Genomic DNA, 10077 nt, shown 5'->3' with positions numbered 1-10077 from the left:
TAGACCTGTTGTCTTACCCTTAACAGACCTCTTTAAATGTAATCAAGGAAGATACATATTGTGATATAAAACCATGTCTGGCTTATAAGCCTGAGGGCCTATGTAAAAATGAGGGCTCTTTTGTTTTCCTGAGAATCAATCTTTGACAAGAATAAATTGACGGACTATGCTGACTTTGGTGTAATTGCCACTTTTTCCTGCAAAAAGGCAAAGAAGAATTTGGAATTCTGGTGGGTGATGAGGAATGATGTGGGAAGAAAGAAAAAAGTCTGAGCAATTTGGCAGGAAGCGAGACAGTGAGTTTTGGAAATGGCCCAGAAAAGTTTTAATTACAAAATATCTAGTATGTGATTTACAGAGTTTTTGCATTTTTGTGAGATTTATATGATCTATCATCTATCACCATCATCATTAACTATGTCATCATCGTCTTCTCTTTAATTTCCCCAAACCCATGTTCCATTCACAAAATGCATTACATATTCACAAATTCCTTGTGGGAGTAATTTACATAAATAGAAATAAGGGAAAAGACTGGACTCTACAGTTCGGAGGAGCAGCAAGCCCAGGGTAAGGTGGGACAGTCCCCGACATGAACACACAAGTGGAAGCAGGAACTTAGATTCAAAGCTGACCAGGAGACGGTAGTAAGTAGTCTGACAATTTAGAGGAATCGTAGAGAAGCTATTGGATCCTCAGTTTAGAAGATAAAAATTTGTGCTATATAGTGACCACAGAAAAGAAATGGATCACACACACATATATAATCCCATTTAATGTCATGTTTGGAATCAAACATGAAATAGGAATCTGAGAGATTCACCCTAAAGACCCAGCGCCAAGGAGACTTCCTGAAAGAACCATTTTCAAAGCTCCTGTTTCCCCTCTCTTACCTAGAAAAGTATCAAATCCTTTCTCTTGTGAATTCCATGGTTATAAGTGAGGTTAATAAAAGTCATTTACACATCTACCCTCTCCTACAAGTATACCTTCAGCTTTTCTCCCATTGCCAGGAACGTGAATACTGTTAATCCGTGTTAAATGAGTTAATTCACTAGTACCACTGAGGAAGGAAATGATAATCTGTTGTTGCTATGTTCTTAAAATTCCCAATGCAGTTTCTTACCTGTATCAGGTACCCAATAAAGGCTTACTATATGGATTGAGTAGATACGTAAGATTCTGTTCAAACTTCCTCCCACGTTTTTGTTCTGGGAATGGTTATAGGCAAAGTAGCTAGCTATCTTTTCTGTGGGATTCAAAAGATGCTAAATGTTGATCTGCCATGAAACTCTTTTCTCAAAGGTCCAGCCAAATGGTTGGGTAGAAAAAGATGGTGTAGCAGATTTATTAGTTGCCTGACCTTTGGCAAAACACTTAAATGTTGTTGGTAAATGGCAAATGTGGGTATTTTGGAGGATAGCTGTGGATTTAAATCTGATAAAACACCTAACAGAGTTATAAGTACATGGAAAGGATAGCAACAAAACTTAATCTCCTTTTCATTCCCCACATATATACAACTCTTTGAATAAATGTCAGGACATTTCACAAGTTCCCTACGCGATTTTAACATATTTCTAACATAGTCCATATACTCAATGACAAAGTTTGAAAACAAGTCCTAGTAGCCAGCTCTTACCTGAGTATAAGGAATGGGGTATGAATACCAAGTATCTACGGGAAAGTTGTAAAGAGTCTAAAAGAAAAGTTGACTCACTGTTTTGGGCCAGCAGTAGGTGATTCTTGGTTTCCAGGAGTCAGCGTGCAGACACTGGAACCAAGAAAAGAGGAAACATGGGTAAGACACACACAAAAAATCAGGTGAAGGGAGAGATAGGGTGATGAGTTTCCAGAGAGAAATTTAACATAGCACTATTAACCAGAATATCAAAGCACACCATTCCCCCCCCCCCCCAGCTTTATAAACCCATCCTTCCTTTGTCTCCTGAGTCCTCCTCAAGCTCAAAGCAGTAGTTAACGAGGTTTAGCATCTGGCATTTACAGGCATTACATCCCAAGGAGAATGAATGGAAGAATTGCCTTCCTGCCTCTTCTGCATGTTTACCTGGAACTGCAGTTGAAGGGAATGGGAAAGTATGATTCTAGAGGAAGAAGCAAAAACCAAAAAACAAAAAACCATGCATGCCACCATCACGCCATCCCTGTCCTGTCTCAATTTCCTGCCATAAGGTGGAGCTATATCCTATGGAGAGAACAGCATTGGCGCTAAGATCTGGCAAAAGTCCACTTAGATCATTTTTCACTTGGCTTGTGATTTGTGATTGTTAAGAAGTTAGAATGCATGGCAGCCACCCCCAAAATCCACCACCAACTGATGTAGAGAGAGTTGTTATTTGGGGGCAGCATAGATTTGGATGTGGTGAAAAGGTGTGTGAAGGCAAGCAGGACCTCCTTTTTTTTTTTTTTTTTAAGCTCAGGCTGTAAACATGGCTTCAGGGGAAACTCTTTGAAGTGCTGAGATCTGAGGTGGTGCGTTTTGAAGCCCCTCCCCTGAGTAAGTACAGAGAAACCACAGGTATCTGATAGTGTTTGCTCTTGAGTAAATCATCAAACAGTGTGCTGACAAACAAAATAAGTTGTGGTTTGGTTTTTTTTTTTTTTAAGTGCTTTATTTAAAAGAGTATATTGTGTTGAATAGGATATTGCTAGAATTTAAGAGGCTGAGTTATATTAGCTGCAAGAGAGGTTTTGCTTCTCGGTTTTTGCCTGTGAGAGGGATGGCCATGAAAACCCCCAACTGTGTTATCCATAAAACCCTGGCATCTCCACCCAGAGGAAAGAATGATCCCCTGAAGAGAGAGAGCACTGCAGGGTTTCCTGATAACACATCAAGGGTAATCTAGATAAAGGAGAATGGCTCAACAGGAGTGTGTGTTGCATGACTCCCTGGGCAGTGCTCTCCATCTGGAAATCAATTAAAGGGCAAGGTACACCAGCTCATAGTCGGTTTGGGATTTCCTCAGTAGAGATTTGCATAGAAACCTTGCAAACAACTAAAACCTATTGTAAAAATCCAAAGATGGAGTAGGTCTTGGTGGAGAAAAACCTCTATCCAAAAGAAAGTGACTAATAATTGGGAAATTGTTGATCACCAAAAAAACCTCATCCAGTGTGGACCTCTGTTTTTCCATATTAAGAAAGTAACTCATTTGAACATGTGCAACATAAAGATCATATGTAATACGTTCTTATTACCTTCCTAGAGATGAAGAATTTGCATCTCTGGCAAAAGGATTACCTTGAGCTGGTTACTTTTTTTTTTTTTTTGGTAAGATTTTATTTATTTATTTGACAGACAGAGATCACAAGTAGGCAGAGAGGCAGGCAGAGAGAGAGGGAAGCAGGCTCCCTGCTGAAGAGAGAGCCTGATTCCGGGCCTGATCCCAGGATTCTGGGATCATGACCGGAGCCCAAGGCAGAGGCTTAACCCACTGAACAACCCAGGTGCCCCTGAGCTGGTTATTTTTAAGAAACTACAGACATAAGAAAATCTCTGAAAACTGAGTAGAAGCTATTCTTTTGTAAGAAGACACATTTATAAGGAAAATCTCCATTTGTAAGGGTGTCTTCCTCTCTATACCAGTTAGAGAAGGCTGACTAAATCTTTAGAAACTCTTACAGTGGAGAAGGTGAAGACCTAAACCTGCATTAACAACCTTACCCCTGTTCACCCTGTTCCCTACCCACCCCGCCTCCCCCCACCCCAGCCTTCCATAACTGACTCCACCCCTCGCCCAGCCTTCTTTTGTCGTCGGCTGCAGATGACGTCTGAGGTGGTGGCCTGGACTCTGTCGGGGAGTTGTTTCTTTTTCTGGATCCCACCCATGTATGTAGGAGGTATACAACTTGTTTTTCTCCCCTTAGTTTGTCTTTTATAGGGTGTCTCAGCCAAGAACCCAGAAGGTAAGAGGGGGGAAAAATCCTTTTCCCACCCTATGCGAGAGTCCTGTAAGATGTGTTGGTATTACTTCATCTTTCCAAATAATAAAACCAACACTCTTGAGGAGATGGCAGGCTTCCCTGGGAACCAGTTGGGACAAATAATGTCACTACTTCCACTTAAATGTTCATGCCAGATAGGACACTAGATACTTTATATGCACTATCTAATCTTCATTGTAATCATGTGAAGATTAAACTAATGATTTTCATTTTAGTTTTAAATACCTGCCCATAGCCACTCAACTACTTAGTGGTGGAACCAGGAATCCAAACTCAGCAAGTGTGATGTCCAAGTTCTCAAACTCCTGCATGTTCCCTCGAAGATGATTTGTTCGTTGGCTAGTTGTTCAGCAAATGTTCCTGATATTCCTGTGTTTTTGTCTACAGGTTAGCTAACCTCTTTCTTCTAAAAGCTCCCTCTTGGGGCAGGATCCTTATGTATCTGATTCATCTTTGGTTCTTCACAGAGCTTTGCACATTAATAGTTTCTCAAAAAATATTTTTTTTTGAATATATAAACCATAGTCCAGCCTGGAAACCTGAACATACAATGACTCATCCTTTTGATTTATATAATATCCCTCCCCTCCCACATCTATTTTCTTTTGTATTTCCATTTTGCCCTGACAAATGCATGTTTGGTCTCCTTAAAATGCACTTTTGTTGTTGAAATATGGCTCTCACCCTTTCCCACAGGCCTTTAGTCTTATAACTTTGAAGGTCTTCCTGCTTTCTCTCCTACAAAACACACCTGTCATGGCTTTGCCTCCTTCACTCCCCTGAGTCTCAGAGCTACAGACTCACTCTGTAGGGGTTGTCCATCCGTCTAGAGCACCTGGGGTTTAAGGTGTAAGCAATTTGACTGTAATTGCTTCTTCCCAGCAGTTACTTTTTGAAGTGGCGAAGGGGGACTTTTGGTTGGTTCTCTTTTTCCATCTACATAAATAGGTATTGGAGTCAAATCCAAGGAGCATGGTGTATTTATCTAGAAATAAATGTTACCCCCCATGATGAGAGTTTTTAGCTACACTTTTATTTGTCTGACTCTTTTCTTGGCTTGTTTCACTAGAAACTTACTTCACTCTTTCCATTTGCATGTGATCTGTTGATTTCTCTGGATGAAATAAAGCAGATTTTCACACTATACTGTTGAAATAAACCACATGTTTTTGTTTTCGTTATTTTTTTCTGTTAGATCTCTGTGTTGAATTGATCCAATACATCACTGCTGTGTTGAACTCGACTACTATTTCTTAAGCCTTTGGTAGAAAGCATTTCAGATATCCTCCTTTATTATATATTTTCAGTTCCCTCAGATTTCCTTCTCAATTTTTGGTAGAGAAGAACAGGCATGATAGTTTTCAAGACGCAGAATGGATGGACCTGTTTGTTCAAACTGTGTTTTCCTTCTTCTTTAGGCAAAGAATTGTAGTATGGCCTCAGCTCTCAAGGAAATCTTACATGAGTAACACAATACCTTTACAAAAATTTCAATGCAGAATTTCTGAAGTTCAAAGAAGTGTACAGAGATAAAAATCACGTACAATTCATACAGAAAGTCAGATACGGGGTGGGCTATGTGTTCCTCTTCTGTCATTATTTGCTTAAAACACTCTTGAATTCTAGTAGGTCCACATAGGTGTCCTGGAGTAAAGTTTAGGGCATGCTCTATTGCATGGGACAGGTCATATATTAGCATGTTCTATTAGAATATCATTGCCTCTGGAGAGAAATTAAGTCATTACATATAAAAAATCAGTGTAATTATATAACTGCACAATGATCCCAATTGATCTAATACAAGTTAAAATCTTGAAAAAAATTAGGAAATGTCATATCACGTAAGCTGCTGAAGAAAACTTTGTTAGTCCCAAAGAGTGGAACTGTATTCATTATGTATAATTTATAATAGATTGTATCAGATTTTTAGTTCAATATCTCTCCTTGTGTTATTTACATTTGCTGCCAAGCAATGCATAGACAAAATAGAGATGCATTGATTTGAATTTAATTTTTTTTCCCTTGAAAACCTGATTCACTCTAATAGCACACTTCCCTAGCATGCTATCCTTACACTACTCTTACCAATTGAGCAGCTGTCCAATTTATCACTTAAATCAGTATACCTTTAGAAATGAAAGTGGGTACTATTAATAGTTACACGAAGGCAACAGGCATAAACTGAGACTGTCTTCGGAAAACTGGGACATAGATTCAGCATTCTTAGAGCATAGCTGTGCAATCAAGTCACACATAATGTCATTGTGTCGTTTTTCAAGGTCTTGGTGACACCAGAACTAATGTCCTGTTACTGTGATGACCAAGATAAAACTTTCAGGAACCAGACATGCCATAACAAATCCAGCCTATATTTTTGTTATGATGAATTTTTTTTTGGGGGGGGGGAGGTCCCTTAAAATCCAGAGAATCTGAGAGAATCTCTGATTGGAGAGAATCTGGATATACCCAGGAAGAGAGGACGGAGAGTTGCTTAGAAGGGTATTAGTTCATCTGATTCCAAGAGGACACATTTCCAGCCTCCTCTGAGAAATCAACAGGAGAGGGGAAAAAGAACATTGTTCTTAGATGATTTTGCTATTCCCTGAACAGCTCTTCCTTGGTCTCTTCTATTCTGTAACTATGCCCTGGGTGATCCCTGGGTATTCCACTTAATTGCATGCCATTTCATCCTTGTTCAGTAATTATACTTGTGCATAGTTATGAGTAAAGTGATTTTCCTATATATGAATTAAAGTTAAATTTTGCTCCTGGGGTTTAGTGTATGTGGCTTCTAGTGGTATCAATAAGGAGCATGTGTGCTTCTTCCTGCCATGTGTGAGAGAAGAATATGGTCAATTACGATAGTGAAATTTACTAAATGTGATGATAAACACTTTTAAAAGCAGCTCAACAAATGATTATGGATTTCACACTTTTACTAATTGCTTCAATTTCTGACTGAAATAAGAATCTTCTACTTGTTTTAGTATTGTGGGTTGGATATCTCTAGAAAATATTACAAATATCCTAGAAGTATCTCTCACTGTGCATCTCACCCTTGTATTCCAACCTTTTTATTCCTATAAGTTGACTGTTTCTAATTTTCCCCACAGAAAAATTATATGCAGGGGTAAGTATGTTCCCATATATATAGATATAGATACTGATATAGATATAGCTAACCTAAATGTCTTTCTGATCAATGTTCTCCATTATTTCACAGAAATGTTCAGATTTTTTAATTCTTTAGGATTAAATGTAGATTTTGTTTTCATTTCTACTTTCTCACCACTTCACCTAATTAACCCTCATCTCCAGCACTGCTATCTCAGGGAAGTTTTCCCTGATGTTTCTTCCTGTCCCTAGATTAGCTTGGTTATTTTTTTAGACTCTCTCAGGCTGCACCCTACTTTTCCATTATAAGATTAACAACATTGTATTTTGGATTTATGTTTAGTTGGTGTAGGTCAACTACACTCAGTAGAATGTGATGTCACGGAGCTTGTCAACTTTGCTTGGTGTTTTATTCACAGTGCCTTATAAAAAGCACACTATATAATAAATGTTTGAAATTCATATGAAAGAGAGGATGAGAGGAAGAAAAAAAAGAAAGACCTTTCCTTAAGATTCCTTCCAACAGTCTGAATGTTAATGATTCTATTGATCAGTGATGACTTCTTTGCAGCTAAATATGGATATTTGGCTCTAGACTGACTTATCAATAACTGAATATTATTAGCTCTGAATTTTAAGGGAGTCTTTTACTACCTGTTGGTTTTTCCATATGGAAACCAAACTTTGCATTTCCCTGTGTTCTTAGCTTTCTTCCTTAATATTGCTTTTTTTTTCATTCCTCCAAACAGGCTCCTTCCCAAACCTTCAATATCTTTGTTCATGGGGTTATCTGTCACATAGGTTGATGGGAGGCAATGCGAAGACTGAGGGCTTCATGTAGTATCAAGCCTGCTGGCATAATAATACTGTCACAGAACAAATGATTCTTTACTATCTCAATTAGTTTATATACCAGTGTGCTCTCATTAGCTAATGAGCTACTCAAAGAAAGGTCCTGTGCTATGTTTGTTCTGGATATCTTTCTTTACTTTCTTCGGGCCTAATTTCTATCTTTTCCATTCTGTTCTGGGCTCCAGGAGGTTTCTGCGTGGGTTCGCCTAGTGGGAGGGATCAGCAGGAGATCACAGGGTGAGGGCACAGTGAGTTTGGGATCGATTCCCTCACTCTGGAGAGACGGCCCATTCCATCCAGGATCTCTAGATTCTGGTCTTTAGGGCTATGGCTGGAAAAAGCACCCCACAGTTACTAGCTATGGGGACTAAATCATTCCTTGTTCTTTAATCAGTTCCTTTTCTTTGGCCCTCTTGTAAAGTACTATTTCCTGAATTCATATTTGTTTCCTCAGTGCCCAGCACAAGTCCTACACTTTTGCTGAAAGAGCAAATTAATTTTTATACAAAATTCTATCTTACAAACCATGATTTTTGCTTTACTACCACTGTTTCAGAGACAGCAGGAATCAAAAGTAGACATTGGAGCAGTAGTTACTATTGAGATCCTGTGAACAGTGACAGAATCTTAAAGTCCTTACTTTGAGGCAGTGGTTCCTTTCAATGTAAGTAAGGGTTAGTTCCTAGGCCATATCCTAGTTGTGTGGCCCGAGAGAGAGAAGACACACTCTTTCTGAATTATTTTTTTTTTTTTTTTTTTTTAAAGATTTTATTTATTTAACAGGCAGAGATCACAAGTAGGCAGAGAAGCAGGCAGAGAGAGAGGAGGAAGCAGGCTCCCCGCTGAGCAGAGAGCCGGACGCGGGGCTCAATCCCAGGACCCTGGGATCATGACCTGAGCTGAAGGCAGAGGCTTTAACCCACTGAGCCACCCAGGTGCCCCTCTTCCTGAATTATTCTTTAAATATTCTTTGAAAGGTGGAACTTACTATATTGCTTAAATCTGATCCATTGCTAGTAATGTAACTAACAGTTGACAACATTTCCACCTGGAATTTCATTAAGGGATATCTTGGAAAGAATGTGCAAATGAATAATGGGGCGCCTGGGTGGCTCAGTGGATTAAGCCGCTGCCTTCGGCTCGGGTCGTGATCTCGGGGTCCTGGGATCGAGCCCCGCATCGGGCTCTCTGCTCCGCGGGGAGCCTGCTTCCTCCTCTCTCTCTGCCTGACTCTCTGCCTACTTGTGATCTCTCTCTCTGTCAAATAAATAAATAAAATCTTAAAAAAAAAAAAAAGAAATGAATAAAAGGGCAGGTTTGAACACCAGTTCTCTTGTTTGTGGCGTGTCGTATGTTGGGCATAGTGTTATGTTTTGGTCCTAATGAGTGTACTTTTCAACTTTTTCCATCTATAAGCCATGTAGACCTCCTAAAGAATGACTTCATGTCCACAGGAAACAGAACCTTGGCAGAATGAGTCTGAAATGTCCCTTTCTAGTTTTATGTTTCTTCATATGCTTCTCCTCTGAATACAGTTCTTATCCTATTCTGTTTACTAATTTCAAACAATACTTGGATGCCGAGTTTTCTCCAGATACACGTGCATTTTTGGTGCTGCAGCCAGTAGGTATTTGCCATTATTTGAATTTCCCACAAACTATAATAGATATTTTCCCCCCTTACACATCCCCACTACTCTGATAAATCCCTACAGTGTTTCATGTGTATTCAATGCTAGAGAGCATCATTTTATTAGAAGAGAACCTAGCGTTGAATATAGACAGCAACTGTATTTTGTTTCCCAGGTGCTCCCAGACAGGAAATGACTTTTTTGGTGATTTTACAGTCGATTTGAAAACAATGTGTAAAAAAGTGTGGAGAGAGTACACACAGCTTTCTTTGGTTTCATTTCTAAGGAGAACAGCTATAATATTTCCTGACTCTAAGGAAGACAGTGTATCATGTTAGCTCCTTCCATAGTTTTGCTGTGCCTCAGGTAAAATCCAGAACCTTACCATTTATTTTCGGTTCTCGGTTTTCTCATCAGTAAAAAAGTGGATGACAACAAAAATACTCATATGGCTGCTGTGAGGACTGAAGAACTTAATGTAAGTAAAGCCTGTGGAATATTGCCTGGCATTTAGT

The sequence above is a fragment of the Meles meles genome, chromosome 11 (genome assembly GCF_922984935.1).
Source record: "Meles meles chromosome 11, mMelMel3.1 paternal haplotype, whole genome shotgun sequence".
Lineage (NCBI taxonomy): Eukaryota > Metazoa > Chordata > Mammalia > Carnivora > Mustelidae > Meles > Meles meles.
Note: the sequence above shows the minus strand (reverse complement) of the source record.